General features: G+C 47.7%; 1 protein-coding gene across 1 annotated transcript in view; it reads left to right on the top strand.

Annotated features, from left to right (window-relative positions):
- Positions 1 to 796: 796 nt before the first annotated feature.
- Positions 797 to 19,914, top strand: part of MFAP5 (microfibril associated protein 5) — a 40,587-nt gene continuing 21,469 nt past the window's right edge. The window contains exon 1 of the mRNA XM_054040161.1: positions 797 to 863. The gene's annotated coding sequence lies outside the window, so the exon portion shown is untranslated. The remainder of the gene's footprint in view (positions 864 to 19,914) is intronic.

The raw sequence follows: 19,914 nt of genomic DNA, 5'->3' as shown, positions 1-19,914 counted from the left end.
GAGTAGGCATGTCATGTGACTGTGTAATTACTTGGTTGACTAGTGTGAGTATGTATGACTATGAGTACATCTAAGCAATCTGAGAACAGTGTAGATTTTTAGAGTACTTACTAGAGTCAAGCTTTAAACAGAAACCTAGTTTTAACCTTCAGTTGCCCTGCTATAATCAGGGGGGTATAAGAGTGCATTTGTCTGTGATTGAATGGATGGGGGTGTGCTAGTGTGCAGGGGTACATGACGTTGAGTATGTCAGTGCATGGGATGTTAGTGTACATGTGGCTGTGTGACTGGGTGTGTTAGTGCGTGGGGGTGCAGTAGTGTATGTGCCAGTATGTTATTGTATCGGAGTGCTCACGAAGGAGTGCGTGTGAGTCTATTACAGTGTGAGTATGCGTGCATTAGTCTTGGTTAGTGTAAGTACATGACTGCATTTGTGTCATTGCATGGTGTGGCAGCGTGTAAGCTGGTTGTTTATGTGCATTGTATTGTGTATGCGCATCTAACTTTACCTCCATATTTTCCCCTGCAGCACTAGCTGTGTAGCAACTGCAGCAGCAGCTCTGCTCTCTGCAGCCTTCACATCACCCAGTGCCAGCCGGCTAGAACCGGCCCCAGCAGCACAGTCTCTGCAGTCAGAGTCAGAATGGCTAAACGCCCGTTTTGCCTTCCCCCTCCCGCTGCTCTCCTCCATCTCTCCTCTGAGCTCAGTGCATGCTGAGCAGAATCACTGAGTTAACTCACAAAATGCCTACGCGCTACTCAGAGACGCAGGCAGGACGGGTGGGGCCGCATCTGGGGGGACGAGATCGGCTGAAGCTGGGGGGAGAAGGAGGGAGGCGGAGGAGAGAGAGGAGCTGGAAAAGGTGCTGCAAATTTATATCTATTTACATTTTTCTCTTTTTCGTGCCTGTTTCTTTCCCCTCTTGAATTCCAGAGCTGGAGACATTCAATCTGTAGAGTTGGGTGTAGCTTAATTAATGGGCTTGGGGAGGGCACTATAACCCATCTGTTAAGCATGTGAAGGGCACAAACTCCTAGGGAGAAGAATTGTTTGGTGTAAACTAGAAATAATGGGATGAAACTGAACCCAGGGAAAAGGTCTGTTATATTATGGAACAGTCTCCCCAGAAAAAGTAGTGCGAGTTCATTTGCTCATGTCATTTAAAACTAGGACTACTGGACAAAACCCTGGAGAGTAACTGTAGTCCTGCACTGGTCCCCAGAGGAATGGGCTAGATGGGACATAACAAGACTGTCTGATTATAACCATTTGAGGGGTCAGGGTGTAGGGACTAGACAGCACACTTTGCTTGGCTAGTAACTTAAAAAGGCCAGAAGCTTGTGATACCATAATTTTGTGTACATTAGAAAAAAGGAAAGATATAATCAGGCAGACAGAGTTACAAATAGACACATAGGGATAGAATTGGAGAATCATATAGATAGATCAACGGTTCTCAAACTACGGGGAGTGCCTCCCAAGGGAGGTGCAGGAATGTGTCAAAGGAGGCGCCAGCTGTGTGGGTTGTTGTTTTTTTGGAAGAGCTCTGGCTGTCAGCCCCAGCTGGCTGGGGCACCTGCAGAAGGGCCATGCACACCCAGGAGGGGAGGTGGGGATAAAGGGAACAGCTGGAGCCCTGACACCCAGGCTCAGGCTCTCCTCCCCCACCTCCTCCCATCCCTCACCAGAAGGCAGCCCAAGCTCCAGGCTCTCCTTCCACCTCGTCCCCCCAAATCCCACACCAGGAGAGGATGGAGCTCCAGCTGTCAATCCCAGGGTGGCAGTAACAGTGCAGATGTAAGGGTGGTAATGGGGTGCAGAGTCTGCTGTGAAAAGTGATATTCATGAATATCACTTTTCACATTGCCACCCTTACTTCTGTGCTGCTACTGCTGGCTCAGCGCTGCCTTCAGTATACATACTTGGGGAGGAGGGGCATAAATGACTACAGACACAAAGAAGGGGGACCCAGTCACATACATTTGATAACCACTGACATAGATCAATCTCAAGTCCCCTGCTTAACCAGCCAGTAGTTGGTCCGATGAGGAGGAACAGTGTAGCTGCTGCTAAAATGGCACTGCAGGGAAAGGAAATAATGCTGGTGCATTAGAGAGATGGGGGGAATATGGTGGCCTTTGAGAGAAAGTTTAATTTAGGGGGCACAGAAATGGGCTGAGATTGACGTCTGCAGCTTGCGGTGTTCAGCAGCACTTTGAGAGGACTTTTTTGATGAGACCCCAAGATGTAGAAGGTGGATGGTGGGATGGGACTTGTATGTATCCTCTATCATCCACCTTGTCCTTTTCTTTTCAATTTTCTGCATCCCCATCTTTCTTCCTCTTTTTCTGTCTCTCCATGTCTTTCTCCTTTTGTGTCTTTCTCCTGTTCCCTTTCTGTATGATTCTTTCCTTCAGGCCTCTTCCTCCCCCCCCCCCCCTTTGCATCTTTCTGGCCCTCTCTCTTCTCCAATTCCTTCTCTCACTTTCTGTTTCTTTCTACTTTTTTCTTTCTCTATTTCTGCCTTGGGGAAGTGCCTTCTTTCTGTCTCTCCTTCTCTTGTTCTTGTCATCTATTCTCTTTTCTCTCTTTGATTGGCTTGTTCTGGCCCTCCAGCTCTTTCCCACATTGTCCTTCGCAGAATGTTGATGGTATTTCAAGGGGTGGTGGGCATGGTTTGATGCAGGTGCAGAGTGCTGTGTCTTAGGGGCAGGACCGAAAAAGGGATGATAAACATTTGCCCTATGACCCAAAGAGCTTTATAGAGCATGATAAGAGCCCCTGTAGGTTATCCCAGTTCCCATGATATTTTACATCTGGTATGACAATTGCACTACAATGATGAGTTGGATGGGGGTGACGGGCTTTTGAGACTAAATTCATTGTTGCAGGGAGTGATCACTCCGTCAGATTGCCTTAAAATTGTCTCCTGGCACTGAGCAAGTGTGGTTATATGTTTGGTGCCCTTTGCCTGCACTAAACAGATGGAGCAGATTGTGAGGACCAGAGGGGGTCTCTCTAGGATATTCTATTCCCTGCGGGGGCAGCATTACACAAGCAGTGATTAGGAGATTGATTGGGGTGTGGGGTGACTCTGCTCCCTTTTCTTCTGCTGCAGCCAGTGAAGGTATGAAGAAGAAAGGAGATGCTTTGCAGAGTGGGCAGAAGTAGGTCACTGCAGCTGGCAGCTGTAGTTGGTGCAGTGTGATGTCGGCAAAAGATGGTGGTGGGAGGGGGGAATGGCCAGAGCGGGGAGTGTGTGGGAGAAGCATCTGAAACAGAGGAAAGGGAATTGTGTGGGAGTCGCTGGGAGGAGTTGCAGGGGCCGGGCAGCCTCCTGCAGGCTGATTGCATGAATACCAGACACACCCTCAATCTCTTTACAGTCCTTCCCCCCACCATCTGCAGCTCCCACTGTGTGCCTGTGTGAGATCTTCTCATGTGACTCAGAGAGAAAGAAAGTAGAAGAGAGTCTGGGCTTGTTTCTCCACTGCTTTGAACCTGGGGCTGTCATTTTTATCTGGGCAAAATGATGTGTGTGTGTAAGATGTCACATGGTGTAGGCAGTGGAGAATCAAGCCCGAGGGGAGAGAAAGAAATTGATGGAAGGAACCAGAGTAAGATGAAGGGATAGAAAAGGATGGATGAAAAAAATGACAGAGAGGCTGATGATGAAAGAGATGCAGTGCAAAATATTAAAAGAAGGGGAAAGGAAGCAGCAGGAAAGAAATCTGGACAGCGAGTAAGAAACAGATGGAGAAAATAGAGAAAAGAACAAAGGCAGGAAAGAAAGGAAGAGAAAAGGGAGGAAGGGAAATGTGATAGGCAAAAATTATCAATGTTATATTCATTGTAATCGCTGCTGTGTATGTGTGTGGGGGGAGGGGTGATCTGCTATTTATAAATGCACCCAGCAAAGGGAGTATGTTCTCATTGCCTCTTCCAGAATTCATGAGGGTATAAACTTTTTCAGCCAACTCTTCCCCCACCATCCCCACCTGCTTCAAAGAAAATCAGTAGTTCTGGCCTTAATAGCCCCACAAGGTGTTGCAGTCCTGGGAACCCTATCCAAAACTCTTCCAGTGCCCCTCAATCCTGACCCGTAGCACCCCTTGCTAGTCCAGTCCCGCCTCAATCTACCAGTTCCTCCTATGCACCTCACTCTTTACCTGCAGTACCCCCTGTTATTCCATCATGCTTCCCCTTACCCCACCCCCAGCAGCTCTGCTTATGCATCTTGGTTTTAATCCGCAGCACCTCCTGCTATTCCCACACTGAGACCTATGCATAGCTCTGCTGATGCACCTTGACTCTGGCCAAAGATCATATTGTAATCTTCCTCTCGAGTACAGTGAAAATATGTTTCAATAGACTTTTCAGTTTGCATTACTTGACCTTTTGTATGTTTCTACATTTGTGTCATAGCCCTGCCTGCTATAGTTTCAGAAAGAGAAAGAGAGAGAGCTCTAGTACTATTGTGTATTGTTATATGGTTATAATTTGTACCACATAAGAATGCACTCATTTCTCTTTCTTTCTCTCTCTCAGCCATTCTCCTGTTGCTCTTGTGGCAGCCTCCATCCTCTGCCAGAGCCCATTCTGTCTTGCGCCTCTTTTGGCTCCATCTTTCAGAACTCTGCTCTCCAAGCTGCTCAGCCAGTCAGAATGGTGCAGTAGTCTGCAGACACACACCCCCTCCCAGACATCTCCGCCCCCTCTCCTCTTGTGCTCAGTCCCCACTCTCTCCTTCCTGCCCTGTCGCTGGCAGTGTGACTACTCCTCCCTTCCCTGCAGTGATCCCAGCCCTTACTGCAGTGCAATCCATCACTCCCGACCAAGGTCTGTGTGTGAGTGGAGGGGGAGATCCTGATTGCGAATGGCATTGGGGGTGGGCATGGAATGTAACAGTCTCCTTTGCTAAAAAGGGAGAAAGGGCTCTCAGAATACAAACCCTTCTGGAACAGAAACCTCCTGCCCCATTCCTAGATACTTTATTTAGTCAGTCAGTTCCTGTGTTTCTTTGAAAATAATGTCTCTGCCAACATTCCAGTGAAGGTGACAGAAAGGAAACCAAGGAGACAGACGGAAAGCAAGAGGTACAAAAAGATGCATACATAAAGAGAAACCATAAGAAAGAGCACAGAAAAGAGAGAAAGGACTTGGGGGGGGGGTACATACAGAGAAGGGAAAAGGAACAGAGGAAGAAAAACAGGGAGAGAGAGAGAAGAAAAGACAGGTACAGAAAGAAATGAGAAAAACACAGGAAGCAACAAGAATGAAAGAGAGGGAAGGACACAAGTGACAGAAGGAAAGAGGGAGCTGAAGAGTGATATATAGATAAAAGAGGGGAATAGATTGATGAGAGGAGATCATTTGAATTTTTAAGTGTTTTTATTAACAGGCAAAACAAACATATTCTGAAGTGAATGTAAATATTTTCCACAGCCACATTTAGACGGGATTAACACGCTTTTTAATTCTGAATGAAGGAACAACTACAGATGAGGATATTATTAGTGGACAATAAAAATTATCTTTTCTCCAAAGTACCTCCTCTCCCTCTCCTCCTCACTCTTGTGAGCTACTGGGGCACTTCAAAGATAGCTTCAGTGATAGATAAAAGAGATGAATTAAAACATCAGTGAAATCTACATTTAGGCCTTGACTACACTGGGATTGTAGTCACCCGGGGAACTGCACCAGTGCAAACATCTAATGCTGGTTTATGCTGGTGCAGAATGATCTGCACTGCTGCAACTTACCTCAGTTTTGAACTGGGGTAAATTACACCATAGCAACCCCTTAATGATGTGTGTGTGTATATATGTTTTACACCAGTACAGTTCCAGGAAGTGGCAATTCTAAAAGATGCTATACATTGAGTAGGAACATGCATGGCATTGGGGGTTGGAGAGGAAGTCCTTCTTCGGGCAGAAGAAGCTCCCAGGAAGAAAGGAGGAGGATGCCCTCAAGCAGGGAGCTAGGGAGGAAAGAAAACACTGGCACAACTTCCTCCTATCTCACAGGGGTGGGGGAGGGAGAATATGTGTCTGAGCTCTGAGAATCTCAAAACATTTGGCCAAACCTGGGGGCTTTGCATCTCATGTGACAAAGAAGGATGCTTGACTCAGTGTGTTCACACTCAGTATGTGGAGCTGCATGCATATTGGCTGAACTCTCTCAGCCTCCCTTGTGGGCCCCAGAAGGGTTCTCCAGCCTGTCAGAACTGGTCTTGATAAAGCAGAGGTCCAGGTGGAGAGAGTTCTACATCCTCAAGGCCATCACAGTAAAGGCACAATCACCTGCGAAACAGAAAAGGATCAGGACCAAACTCCCATGAACTTTGGGGATCTGAATTTCATAGCTGTCCCCATCTTTAAACTGGGGTAAACACCCCGAATTTAGGAGAAGATTGGATCTGACTTTGAACTCTGTGGCTTAGGTCCATCTCTACTGCCAGCATAGGGCACAATAGGGGAATGACTCAAAAGATGGTGTCAGAGCTCAGGTAATCATTGATCCTATAAGAAGCTGTCTGGCTCCCAGGAATATTCCCCTTGCCTGCCTTGACTCAAATGAACACACAGTGTTACATTATTGAAATGATACATTCAAACATGTTACAGCAACTCATTAATTTCTCATTGCTGAGACATAGTAACCAGGCATTAAGTTACAAGTATATGTGAAGTCCAGGGAGATGCCGAGATAGAGAGAATGAAATTAGCTGGCATTGATGGCTTCCCAAATGCATTACAGACTTTATAGTCAGGGATCATTCGCCCACCCACTGAAAAGCAGTGATCTCTGGGGTGGAAAGCATCATGAGAGTTTGAATTGGCCTGGGGCAGTTGGTTTTGTTTTGCAACCAAAATATTACACTGCCTGCACGACAACTTCCCTAGCAACATGTTGTGAGGTTAGGGTCAATACTGACTCAGAGGGAAGAGCGCCCCTTGCTGAGCCACTTGCACTACTCCTTGACACGTGGAACCCCATCAAACCACACTAAAGCTTTGGGGATCTGAACACCCCTATGGCTCAGAGGGGAGAGTTTCCCTGTGGCACAGCAGCCCCTAGCATTATATTGGGTCACTGGGTTCAGCACTTTTCCCTCTTGAGTCACCCATATCACTACATGCATCCACCAAGATTAACTTGGAGGTCCCCCAGATCTACTTTGCCGGGGTAAGATGCCTGCAGCCAAGTGAGAGAAAGAGGGGAGATAGGCAGATATTGAGGGAGATTTTTGAGTTTTCTGGAGGTGATCAGATCTTTGAAATATCAAGTTTCATGGGGAAGGACTGTGGAGAAAAATCACAGATTCTTCTTCCCCCAAAACCTCCCAACTAAAGAAATGCAGAACCAGGTCACTCAGAAGCAGAGATAAACTGAAAGGAAGTGCCATAAAAATTAAATTGACTAGGGACCCTAGTTCTGAAGGTGTATAATGGAATCATAGTATCAGAGGGGTAGCCGTGTTAGTCTGAATCTGTAAAAAGCAACAGAGGGTCCTGTGGCACCTTTGAGACTAACAGAAGTACTGGGAGCATAAGCTTTCATGGGTAAGAACCTCACTTCTTGCATCTGAAGAAGTGAGGTTCTGACCCACGAAAGCTTATGCTCCCAGTACTTCTGTTAGTCTCAAAGGTGCCACAGGACCCTCTGTTGCTTTTTAATGGAATCATAGTGAACTATGATATGTGGAGTGCTGCAGCTCCCTCCAGTGTCCACTAAGTGCAAGGGCACCATCCTCTATACTTTTTTCATTTACATTTGTCCTATTTATAAAATATTGAATTTCCTCCAAGCATATTCACAATAAATAGCAATAAATTCATTGGCATTGAAGGCTAAACCAATGCTAACTAATATCACAAAGTCATTCTCCCTCAACCCCCAAGCCTCCAACTCCCCTGGGTAAACAAATGAGCCTTGCAACTTGCCTGGAAATTCAAAAACCTCAGGCCCTGTTGGACCAAGTTGGAAGGGAAAGGGAAGGGAGGTGGGGGAGGAGGGGAGGAAACTGAATCCAAGTTGATGACCCCTCACTAAGAACAGCCTGCCTATAGCTCCCCAGAGGTTTAAAACTGAGGGTTGTTAACCCAAATGCCATGTCTGATTTTGGATGCTGTGGAGAACACAATGAGAAGTTTCTGAGTTATAAGAGACTCAAACCACAAAGGGATTTAGACATCAAAACCAACCACCTTGAATTTTTTATGTGGAGCATGGGTATAATATGGTCCCTATGGGAAACACGTTCTGTGCCATCTGAAGTTTCTACATGCTTTTCAGGAACTCAATTTGTAGAGCACATTGCAGTGATTCAGCGTAGAGAGCAAAGGCCTGAATTACTGAAATGAGGTCCGGGTTCAAGAGAAAAAGTTGCCACCTCCTAGACACGCACAGGTAGACAGAAGCACTCAGGGACATCACTGCTGTCTTGAGATCTAGAAACAGCCAAGGCTCCAAGAGTCTCTTTTTACCCAGGTACCAGGTATCACCTCCACTATTTCTCTTTGTTGCTTCATCACCTTATTGGCATCTCCTCTCTCTTGTCTGGATTGAGTTGATACTAACTAGCCCTCATATAAACCCCAGTCTTGGCCATATATAAAGAATTGCATTGGCTGGCTGCAATGGAACAGATTGATAGCAATGTAGCCCAGAATGCCTCATTAGCTCCCCTAATGACTGCAGGGCTCCTGTAATTCCTTCCACCTTCTGCCCTCCTTCCACTGTCCCCTGGGACCAGTTGTCCCCTTTCTAGCTCTTTGGAAGGGCCAGAAGGGGGAAGGACCAGCTAGCCACTGACTTAATTTTTCATCTCCAGTGGGGGCTTGTCTGAAGGCTCTCTAAGGGCGGGAAGTGCTGGCTCACCCACTGCAGCAGTTCTGCACCAGTAGGGGCAGGTAGTGCCCCACCAGGCCTGGTGTGGTAACTAGGCCACATGGAGGATTTCCCTAGCACCTGTGCACTATGAATTATTGGGTTAGCGTGCATTTCCTAGATAACCACTGAGGGTTACATAGTTACAATTCTATGCCTCATGGGGCACTGCCTTCCCCTACAAGGTTTTCATCGCCTGCTGCCTTATTAGTGAGGGACCTTGGGCTACTTCCTGCCCTTCCTTCCTTGGGATTGGCTGCAGGACTGTGACCTGGCAGCTCCCTTGAACCAGGGAGATGGGGGATGATTGGCCAGCCAATGCCTCCCAAGATCCAAAGGAAGGAGCTGTGAGGTACAGGAGGCAGTAGTAGGGGAAGGAGGTCACTGAGCACCATCTCCAAGTGAGCAACAATAAATAGGGAGGCCTCAGGCCCTGTTAGGGGAAGAGGTAGGGAAGCTGGCCAGCTGAGAGTGGAGAGAGAGGATTTTCCAGGGGGGGAGGGAGACGTCATGACTTTGCTCCCTCAGGCTCACAAAACATATTGGAAATTTTAAGGCAAGGCTGTTTAAGTGCATTCAAGTTATGATATGAATGATCACACAACTCTCTCTTTCTTCCCCTTTCTTTTACTGTCCCTTCTATCTGTTCCTCCACTCCTACTCTTTCTTTCACCTTCCCCATCTCCCTAATAGCAGCCAAAATGGCAAATGCAATGCAGAAATTTCTCCTCATTCCTCCTGTACATTCTGATTCTTGCTGTCTCTCCCCACCACACACAGTCCAGTTCCCTAGGGTGAGCCCCCTCCCATAGCCCATTTTGCCAAAACAGCTAGTGAAGGGAGGATGCTTAGCTTTCTAGCTCCTGGCTCATGGACACGGGGTGATGTCATCACTCTCTCTGCCAGCTGATTCGCTGGCTGCCAGGCACTCCATCTGTCAGCTTTCCATGAAAATCATGCATCTTAGTTCTGGGCTTTTTCTCTCCTCTCCTTTGTTTATCTCACCCTGCTTTCTCTGTTCCTGGGATCTTTTTGTGCTCTCTTCTTGAAATACATATGTGGCCATCTAGGATTTCACGGTTGTCACCTTGCTCCACTCTTTGGCCACTTGGAACATCACAGCAGCAGTAGAGATGGAACTGCATTCCTCTTGCTCCAAAAGCACAGGAACTGACCACTTAAGCTAAAGGAGACTCTCCATTAGCTGTTACCAGTATAGGGTGTATGACATAAAGTGCAAGAGTCCTGTTTTCAGTAGAGGTCAATGGTACATGTATAAGGCATCTGATTTTAGGTTTTAACAGATAAACATTGGTAATCCCCCAACCCCCCAAAATTATAAATTGGTGTTTACCTAATAAACACTGGAAATGGTTACTCAATTCATGTTGACTTCACCCTTTTCCCAGTGTAATTTGTTTATAAAGATGATATCCCTGCTCCCTGGCTTGTATTTAAAGGCTTGTCTACGTGGAGCAGTAATGCAGACTATGCAGAGATCTGATTTCTAAAACACACCAACATGTTGCAAATTAGTTGGGTGTATAGACCCTTCTTGGGGCACACTAAAAGTTCCTATTGTGATTTAATGTAGTGCTATTTCAAACAATATTATGTGTCTATACAAAGTGAGAGTTCAGAAACCCCCTGATTTTTGGAAACCTATATAGAACTCAAAAATAGCTACAAAATAAACCCCAAAAATGAACTTAATAAACCCCCCAAAGCAGAACCCCTATGAATGTACATCTAGCCAGTTTATTACAATGTATATGATTTCCCTACTCATTGCTCTTGTGCTAACTTATGTTCTTTGAATGATCCTGAATTCCTCATAGATTCATTGCTTGTTACAGCACAGTGATGGAGCCAGGACTCAGAACCAGGATATATATCTGGAATTCTAAAGTCCTGTGGGATATTAGTGGAAAATAAACTTTGAATATAATTCCTTCTCAAACTGTAACAAATTCCTTTAAAGAATGATTCGCTCAGGTCCCCAAATATTTCTGGAAATGGAAACAAGTGTTACATTTGGGGATATTCAGGGATGGAGAGAAAGAAAAATGAGGGAGATATATGAAAAAATAATACCTAGAAAGAGTTACAGAGGGAAGGAGCAAGAAAGGTAGTCAGAAAAAGGTACAATGGGAGATTAACAGAGGAGGTAGGTTGTGGGGGGGAGGGGGAAGAGAGAGACTTTTTGACTTTTAAAACACTTTTAGTAATATCAGTGCAGAAACACAGCAAAAACAAAAATACAAATTCAAAAACAGTTGCCAACCCCTGAACAGTACAAAGTGCAATTCCAATAGTCTAACACTGAATAAATTGATCCAAATAGCTTATAAGTGTATAATATCTAAACTCCAGAAGAAGGCGTAAAACCACTAAAAACCTAAAAAAAACCCCAAAGAACATCACCAATCCCAGTACCAAATAATTTACATCTACTTTTTAAAATGACCATCTTTGCTTGACCCAAAATAAACTTTGCAAGGCATATCACAGATCTATTTGTGAACCTAAACTTAACAGTCAAAATAAATACAGTAGAAGAAAAATCAAGAACAATAACCACAAAATCCCTGAAGTAAAACAAATAATGGCTGTAACCTGGAACAAATAAGAAATGTATGAAAAATAGTCTCCTCTGTGTGTCAGAAAGGGCATGACAGGGACACGTGTGGAGTCAAAAGTTGCACAAATAAGTTCGTGGCAATAGCAACGTGAAGAATTCTCCATTGGAGATCACCTATCCTCTTTGCGATTAGAGGCTTGTTTACTGTTCACCAGGATGGATGGGTGGAGTCCACCACCAGAAATTGTTTTCCCCATACTGTATCGGGATCATCAACAAGCATTCAAAAATGATGTATCTTTACCACAAGCCTAAACAGTGACTTATGGCCTAAGATATTATAAATAAGTTCAGAAGACCCACTGAAGGCAAGCAAGCTGCTAAGCTCATCACCATCCCAATCCACAGCAGGATCAACAGGCAGGAAAATTGAAGCATTATTATAATCAGGAATGTTTCCCTCAAGGAGGCAACTGTCCAGACTGGCAATATTGCTCCTAGGAAGTGCTGATTCCAACTCTGATAAAAAAACCAAGAAACCCAACAAACGGAATGAAAACCACGCTTGACAGCCAACATATCAACTGAGACCCACGTAAAATGGTAAAAGTAATTAAATGAACCAGTTTTGTTACAAGTGCTACAATAAGGGAAGAGACAAGATTCCTAGAAACAAGACTAGGAATGTGCATGGCAGGGTTATAAACAAGGAATTCAGCAGGCAGTCCTGGGAACTCCAGCTGCCTGTCCTGTTGCCTCAGCTTAAAAAAATCTCCAAAAATGGGGTAACACCTCTAAATTGAGGCGCCCAGGGTTCAAAAAATGTTCCTGATCAGAATCCAAATCCCCTGCAGACCAAAGAAAAGCAAAAGTCAGTTGCTTCCAAGAAACAGGCTTATTCCCAAACAACAGCTGTTACAGAGACTGTAACTGAAAAGTAGTGACTCTGCTCAAAGGATCAATGAGACCTTGACCCCCTCGCACAACAGGCAGATACAAAACACTCTGCCTCAGCCAATGATGGCCATCCCAGCAAAAGTCCAAATTAATCTTCTGAGCTTTTTCTTAAAAGAGTGGAAGGGGATCCAAAACAATACATTTGTGCCACAACATAGAGGCAGTTAAATTATTAATGACTAACATCTGCCTTCAGAAGGAAAGTTGAGGCAAACATCATTTCCACTTTTGCAAGTTCCTCTCCAACTTGTTCATAACTCCCTGCCATTTCCAACTCAAAATATCATCAAGTCCCAGCACAATATCCAATGCATTAAAGCCAGTTTGGCTCCACAGTAGTGTCCCCGGCAAAATTGGAAGGTTGGAGATTATCCAAATCCCCAGCAGCAGTGTCTCACTCTTCCGATTTATGTGAGCTAAGGAAGCCAGCTCAAAAGAACACTGACATCCAGTCAAAACCTGGACATCGCAATTACGAGTAATAAACACAATCACATCGTCAGCAGGTGTGGAGACTTGCACCAGAGAACAAGCTGGAACAGGGAGAGAAAGGCCAGAAAGGTCCTTTTGCAACATGCATAATTCACAGCAAAGCTCCTAATCCCCACAGGATCTGAAAGCACTTGGCCCAACAGTGTCTGAAAGTGGGCAATAATCTTCTGCTCTTCATGTTTCTTTTCCAGGCCAAAGAAAAACTGAGTAGGTGCATTCATTTGAGAAAGGCTCATCTGAAATTGGGCCCTGACCAGTATACCTGGAACTTTGCTATCCAACAAGTTCTGCAAGAGCAGTTTTTTATAGTTCAAGCTCTCAGACAATTCAACATCATTACTGCCATGAAAGGCTTTTTCAAGTTCCACAATCCCCAGCTCTAACTCCTCTATACTCCAGCAGAGGCCCAGGGTTGTCTGCTGTGTGCACTGCTGACAAAAACATTGAATATTAATTTTATCCATCTCCCTCCATTGCCTCCAAGAGGGGAAAACATCCTTTGAGGCAACCCAGACTCCCCAAAAGTAATTGAAAGAGCCCCAAAAGTGAACATATTGTAGAAGGTGAGTGTTAAAATGCCAGTGTGGACGATGGTCTTGCATAGAAGGAAGAGACAACACAAATAAAATGAAACCATAATCTGAAATCCCAGTAGGGACAATGCAACTAGAAAGCAAACAAGACCAATGATGAATTAAAACATAAAAAAGATCCAAATGGGCCATAGAGAAAGAGCTGGCACTAGCACCCCCATCATGTGTACTGCGGTGCATTAGGGTGAAAATGTTGCCGCACAACAGTCATGCCAGAAGCCTGTTAAAGAGTTACAAGTCACTGAGCAGACAGAGGATGAGGTTCCAAATGATTCCTATTCAATCTCTCATTAAGAGTACAATTACAATCACCCCCCAAAATTAAAATCGCATTTGTCAATCAGTTTGTCAAAACTGATTGACCTATGCTCTGAGGAGGAAAAAAACAAAAATAAACCACACCCTGTCTTTCTCTACAGTAGAAGCATAGACATTAATAATAATAAAAAAGATGATATTGCTCAAAAGTAGCTCAAACTGTCAATATATGGCCTGGAACAACTTCCTGCACAACCACCAATCAGGCTTCATGTTGTCCACAGAGAGACAGGCAGTCTCTGTACCTGCAGTGAAACCATGACCCAGAAAAACATCCCCTCTCCAATCAGCAAGCCAGTCAGTTTGGTTGCTAGCTTCTATGTGGGTCTCTTGAAAAAATAAAAATGTCCACCTTTTTCTGGGGCAGATACTCAGAAAGAGCCACACCTTTTTAATGTCCCTCCACCCATTCACATTCAGAGAGCCACATACAAATGTATCCATCAGACCAGTACTCATTAGAAAAAATAAAATAAAAACAAACAGAAAACCCCTCCTCCCTCCCAAATCTCAAATAAAAACACCACATTTTCCTATATCCATTAATCCCCAACATTTCCACTGGTCAAAGAGACACGCACTTTGATCATCAGGTTTTTTTCAATCTGTAGCACTTCTGTTTGTCAAACTCAGACACAGAGACATGTCTCATAGTATGCTGAGCAGACAACACAACAAGACTAAGCTCAGGAAACCAGTCTGACACCTCTACTCCACATTTCCTTTTAGCCACAGCCAGAAACCTACCAATAGCATCCAGGGTATGTCTCCTGTCAGGCATTCAGGGCCCAGGAATCTGAGGTCATCATCCCCCACATTCTCAGGCTCAGAATCACTGCTGAGGGTTTGGGGGCGGGGGGAAACCTCAGAGAAACTGGAGGGATAGAGCTGCTGGACCAAGGGGGCAAAACTAATACCTGAGAATTCTCCGTGTCTCCAACCTCAGCAGCACCCTGAGCAGTGTGCTCTCTACCCTGCCCACACTAGCCTGCTTCATTGTACCCTCAGAAACTGGAGCTCTCTTCACAGTCAATGGCCATTTTTTGCTTTGCCAGCAAGCCAGAATCCACAGCCCAGGCCGTGGATTCCAGAGCCTCCATTACGCAGTTAGGCTCAGACTGGGAGGCCACTGAATCAGTAGCCACAGAACCAGTAATGCCATCTCTCCCAGGTTGTAAAGGGGCACTAATGCCCCTGACCCAACATCCCAGAGACATCTGGAGCCTGTTGGGACCCAATCTCCGCCACAGCCACCTCACTCTGTGCTTCATCCCTGTGGCCGGCCGCTCAGACATGCGGCCTGCGGGGCAGAGGCCACCAAGCCCCCTACCTGGGTCACTTCCTATCGTATTCTCAGCCCTCTCCACAGTCTCAACAAGGGTTGGCTTATGAACTCATGGAGAGGAGGGTGGTTCTCACTGACTGTGATTCGGAGACTCTTCTCCTTCAGCTGCAGCCCCCCGGTTCCCTGTCTCCACCGGGTTTTTTTGTGGCTCTGCAGAAGAGTCTGGTGTAGGCAGTGTGCTGCTCCAGCAGCCTCTGTGCAGGAGTTATCAGCGTAGGATTGCTCCCTTGCTCTGCTCACCCTGACTGAGCTGGACCGTTCCCTTTTGAGCTCTGCCTCCATTGTGAGCATGCCCAGCAGGTACAGCTGGGCATGACCTTCTGGGCCCAGAGCTGCTTGTTAACCCTTGGCTCCCCATTGTGGGGCTTATATACCCCATCACACACGATCCCGTTCAGGCTAAGACTGGAAGATGCGTCTTTCTCCTGCAACCACCCTCCATCCTGATAAAAAAAATCAGCATTTGTGTGTGCCTGTTGGTGACGAAGTACCTGGAAGTCGTAGGGCTCCAGGAAGAGGTACCACCTCATGATCCAGGTGTTGGATCCTTCATGGAGTTTATCCAATGGAGGCAGGACATAGTCTATGATGAGTAGGAAGGAGTTCCCCAGGAGACAGACTCATAGACTTTAAGATCAGAAGGGACCATCATGATCATCTAGTCCAGGGGTTTTCAATCTGCGATTTGTGCATCCCCGGGAGGTGGGGTCCACAGACTATGTGTAAGAGGTCCATGAAAGGTTGTCATTACCATACATCAGTGGTTTTCAACCTGTGGTCTGCAGATCCCTGGGGGTCCACAGACTATGTCTAAGATTTTCAAAGGGGTCCGTACCTAAGTTCTCTGTAAGCTGCACGGCCACGCAGCAGCCTATTTAGCGCCGTGCAGGTGCTCAGGGGAGCCCCCCGGCTGGGACCTGCTGGAACCGGGGGAGAGGCGCCTTTCCCCCGGCCTGAACCCAGCCCCAGCCCCAACCTAGCCAGGCCCACAACCTGCTGCAGCCGGGGCAGTGGCGCTCCTCCCCTGGCCCCAACTCAGCTCTGGACCTGATGGGGGAGGGGTTGCCAAACCCAGCCCTGGCCCAGACCTACCGGGGCAGGGGCACCCCTCCCCAGCCCCAACTCAGCCCCGAATCTGCCACGGCCAGAGCGCTCCTCCCGTGGCCCGAACCCACAACCCAGACCTTGCCCAGACCTGCTGCGGCCAGGGCGCCCTCCCCGGCCCAAATCCAGGCCCGACCCGGACCTGCTGTAGCTGGGAGAGGAGTGGCCCGAACCCAGCCCTGGCCTGGACCTGCCACGACTGAGGCGCCCCTCCCCTGGCCCCAACTCAGCCCTGGACCTGCCACAGCAGGGGTGCCCCTCCCTCGGCCCAAACCCATAACCCAGAGACAGCCCGGACACCTGCCACAGCCAGGAGAGGGGCACCTATCCCACAGCCCCAGCCCTGGAGCTGCCGTGGTGGGGAGAGGCGCCTCTCCCCACCAGTCCAGGTGCTGCTGCAGGGAGAGAGAGCTGTGGGGAGTCCTCTCTCCCCACCGTAGCCCTGGAGCACCCTCCTGCACCGCAAACCCCTCATCCCTGGCCCCAGCCAGAGCCTGCACCCCCAGCCAGAGCCCTCACCCCTCCCACCCCCCACCCCAACCCTCTTCCCCAGCCCTGAGCCCCTCACCCTCGGCCCCGACCCGGATTCCACACCCCCAGCCGGAGCCCTCAAACCCCTGCACCTCAACCCTCTACCCAAGTCCTGAGCCCCCTCCCATACTCCAAACCCTTCGGCCCCACTCCTACCACATGAATTTTTTTATGTACACCAATATGAAAGTAATATCACCTCCATATTGGTGCACATAACAAAATTCATTCCAGATGTGTGGGAAAAATTAGAGGGAATACTGGTCTGTACCTCCATTTAAAATTTTTTAGGAGTCCGCAAATAATAAAAGGTTGAAAACCAGTGATCTAGTCTAATCTTCTGCATATTGCAGGCCACAGAACCTCACTCACCCATTCCTGTAATAGACCCCTAATCTCTGGCTGAGTTACTGAAGTCACAGAATGACAGAAATGTAGGGCTGGAAGGAACCTCAAGAGGTCATCTAGTGCCTGATCTGAGGCAGGTCGAAGTATACCGAGATCATACCTGACAGGTGTTTGTCCAACTTGTTCTTAAAAACCTCCAGTGACAGTGATTCCACAACCTCCCTTGGAAACCTGTTCCAGTGCTTACCTATCCTTACAGTTAGAAAGCTTTTCCTAATACCCTAGCTGCAGATTAAGCCCAGTACTTCTTGTCCTACCTGCAGTGGAGATGAAGAACAATTGATCACGATCCTCTTTATAAAAGCCTTTAACATATTGGAAGACTTTTATCAGGTCTCCCCTCAGTTTTCTTTTCTCAAGACTAAACATGCCAAGTTTTTTTAACTTTTCCTCATAGGTCAGGTTTTCTAAACATTTTTTCAGTTTTGTTGCTCTCCTCTGGACTCTCTCCAGTTTGTCCACATCTTTCCTAAAGTGTGGTGCTCAGAATTTGACATAGCACTCCAGTTGAGGCCTCCCCAAGTCCTCAGATCATCATTAGGGCTACGATTTTGTCACGGAGGTCATGGAAGTCACAGACTCCGTAACTTCCAGAGACCTCTATGACTTGAGCCTCCAGTGCCTGGGAGCTGTAGGGTCCCTCGCCACTCCTGGCAGCTGGGAACTGCAGGGGCCAAGCTCCCAGCTGCAGAGGGCAGCAGGGGTGCCCTGCAGCTCCCAGCTGGGGCGGGGGGCAGGGATGCCCTGGACCTCCCAGGCAGCAGGGGCAGGGATGCCCCAGAGCTCCCAGGCTGTGGGGAGACCCTGAGCTCCCAGCCACCGTGGGCGGCGGAGCCCCCATGAGCTCCCAGCCACTGCGGGGGTGCTCCGCAGCTCCCGGCTGCTGCGGGAGCCCCAGAGCATGGAGCCACTATGGGCGGCTGGGGTGTCTCAGAGCTCCTGGCTGCCACAGGCAGTCGGGGTGTCCCGGAGCTCCAAGCCGCTGCCGGCCACCAGGGTGACCTGGAGCTCTGAGCCCTGCCGTGGGCAATGGGGGGACCCTGCAGCTCTGAGCCAGGCCCCCCTGGGTGATGTGGGGAGCCTGCAGATCCCCATTTTGTCATGCATATTTTTAGTAAAAGTCACAGATAGGTCACAGACTTCCATGAATTTTTCTTTATTCATAGAATCATAGGACTGGAAGGGACCTCGAGAGGTCATCTAGTCCAGTCTCCTGCACTCATGGCAGGACTAAGTGCCTGTAACCTGTGACTTTTACTAAAAATATGCATGATAAAATCTTAGCCTTAATCATGATTTAACAACTAGTTTAAACCTGCAAGTGACCCGTGCCCCACTCTGCAGAAGAAGGTGGGGAATAGCTTACAGGTATTGTGTTGCATAGTCCACGATCAAATAATATGTGCTTTTCTCAAGGGGCCCCACTAAATGCCCACCCATTCAAAGGGTACTCCCACCACTGGGAGTGGAACCAGGGTGTCCCTTTGGGTCCTCCCAGCTGACATTCAGGGCATGAGGCACAAAAATTGCATATTTCTCTGTGTATCCCCGGCCAGAAGAACCTGTGGGCCACTCTCTCCAGCGTCTTTTCCCTCCCCAAGTGTCCCACACACAGCACCGAGTGTGCTGGGTGGAGAACCATCTGGCGGAACCAGGAGCTGTCTCTTGCATTTGGGGGTCCCACATTACCCTGTAAAGCGGTTCATTCCGGAGCTTGAAGTGGGGCCACTGCTTTAGTTGTCGAGATTTATGCTTCTTTCCATCAGAGAAGGCTATCTGCTCCCATGCCCAGCTCAGAGTCTATCTTCATTCTTAGGTAGCCATATAGGACTTACACCTTTAGGTGCCCCTGAGCTAGCAGTCAGCTGGGTTGACATTCCTGGCTGACAGGAGGTACCTTCCCCGTGGTCTTCCATCTTGCCCTGCCCCATAAACTGCCTCTGGGATTGGGTTGGTTTCTATTGGGGGGGGGGTCTCCGCTCCACCATTTCAGGACTCCCCTAACCATTTTCAGTCCTGCCTTAGTATCCTGGGGTAGACCAGGGTGCCCAATAGCCTTATCCAGTAGGTCTTGGTGTAGCCCCTTACCCTAAGCTGCACTCCCGTAGTGGGGTAGGGTTAAATGTCCCAGTGTATGCACTGGAGCTCGATAGAAGAGCTTGACATGTCGAGAGACTCAATGACGTTTTCTTGCACGATTGTTTTGTTGCATCCTGAGTCTACCAGGCCTGTTACCTTAGACCCAATGACCCATCCTAGGATTAGCATCTTGGCTGGATTCTGTCTGCAAGCCCTATTGCCTGCAGTCCAGGTCTGGCCATAGCAGTCCATAAAATGGCATTCCTACCTAAAATGTCCTTTCTGTCCACACTCAAAACAGTTGCCCTTTGGAACTGCGGCTGGCTGGCCCTCCTCTGGGGTTGTGGGGTTTCCCAGGGAGCGTGTGCCCCCCTTCCCAGGGACCTTGGTCCCCTTGCAGCTCCACCTTGGTGGCGGGGGTCTGGCCCCTGGATGGGAGCAATCTGAAGTGGAGCGTCCAATTCAGCAATCCTGGGCTCTCCCCCAGCCGGGCCTCCACTATGTGTCAGTGTCCTGAGTTCAGGTTCCTCGGTCCTAAGTATCAGCGAGGCCGGACCCTCTGCAGCCACATAATTCTCCATTAGGGTTATGGCATCTGCAGTGCTGCTGGTCA

The sequence above is a fragment of the Malaclemys terrapin genome, chromosome 1 (assembly GCF_027887155.1).
Source record: "Malaclemys terrapin pileata isolate rMalTer1 chromosome 1, rMalTer1.hap1, whole genome shotgun sequence".
NCBI lineage: Eukaryota > Metazoa > Chordata > Testudines > Emydidae > Malaclemys > Malaclemys terrapin.
The sequence above is the reverse complement of the archived record's forward strand: the minus strand, read 5'-3'. Positions and strand labels throughout refer to the sequence as shown.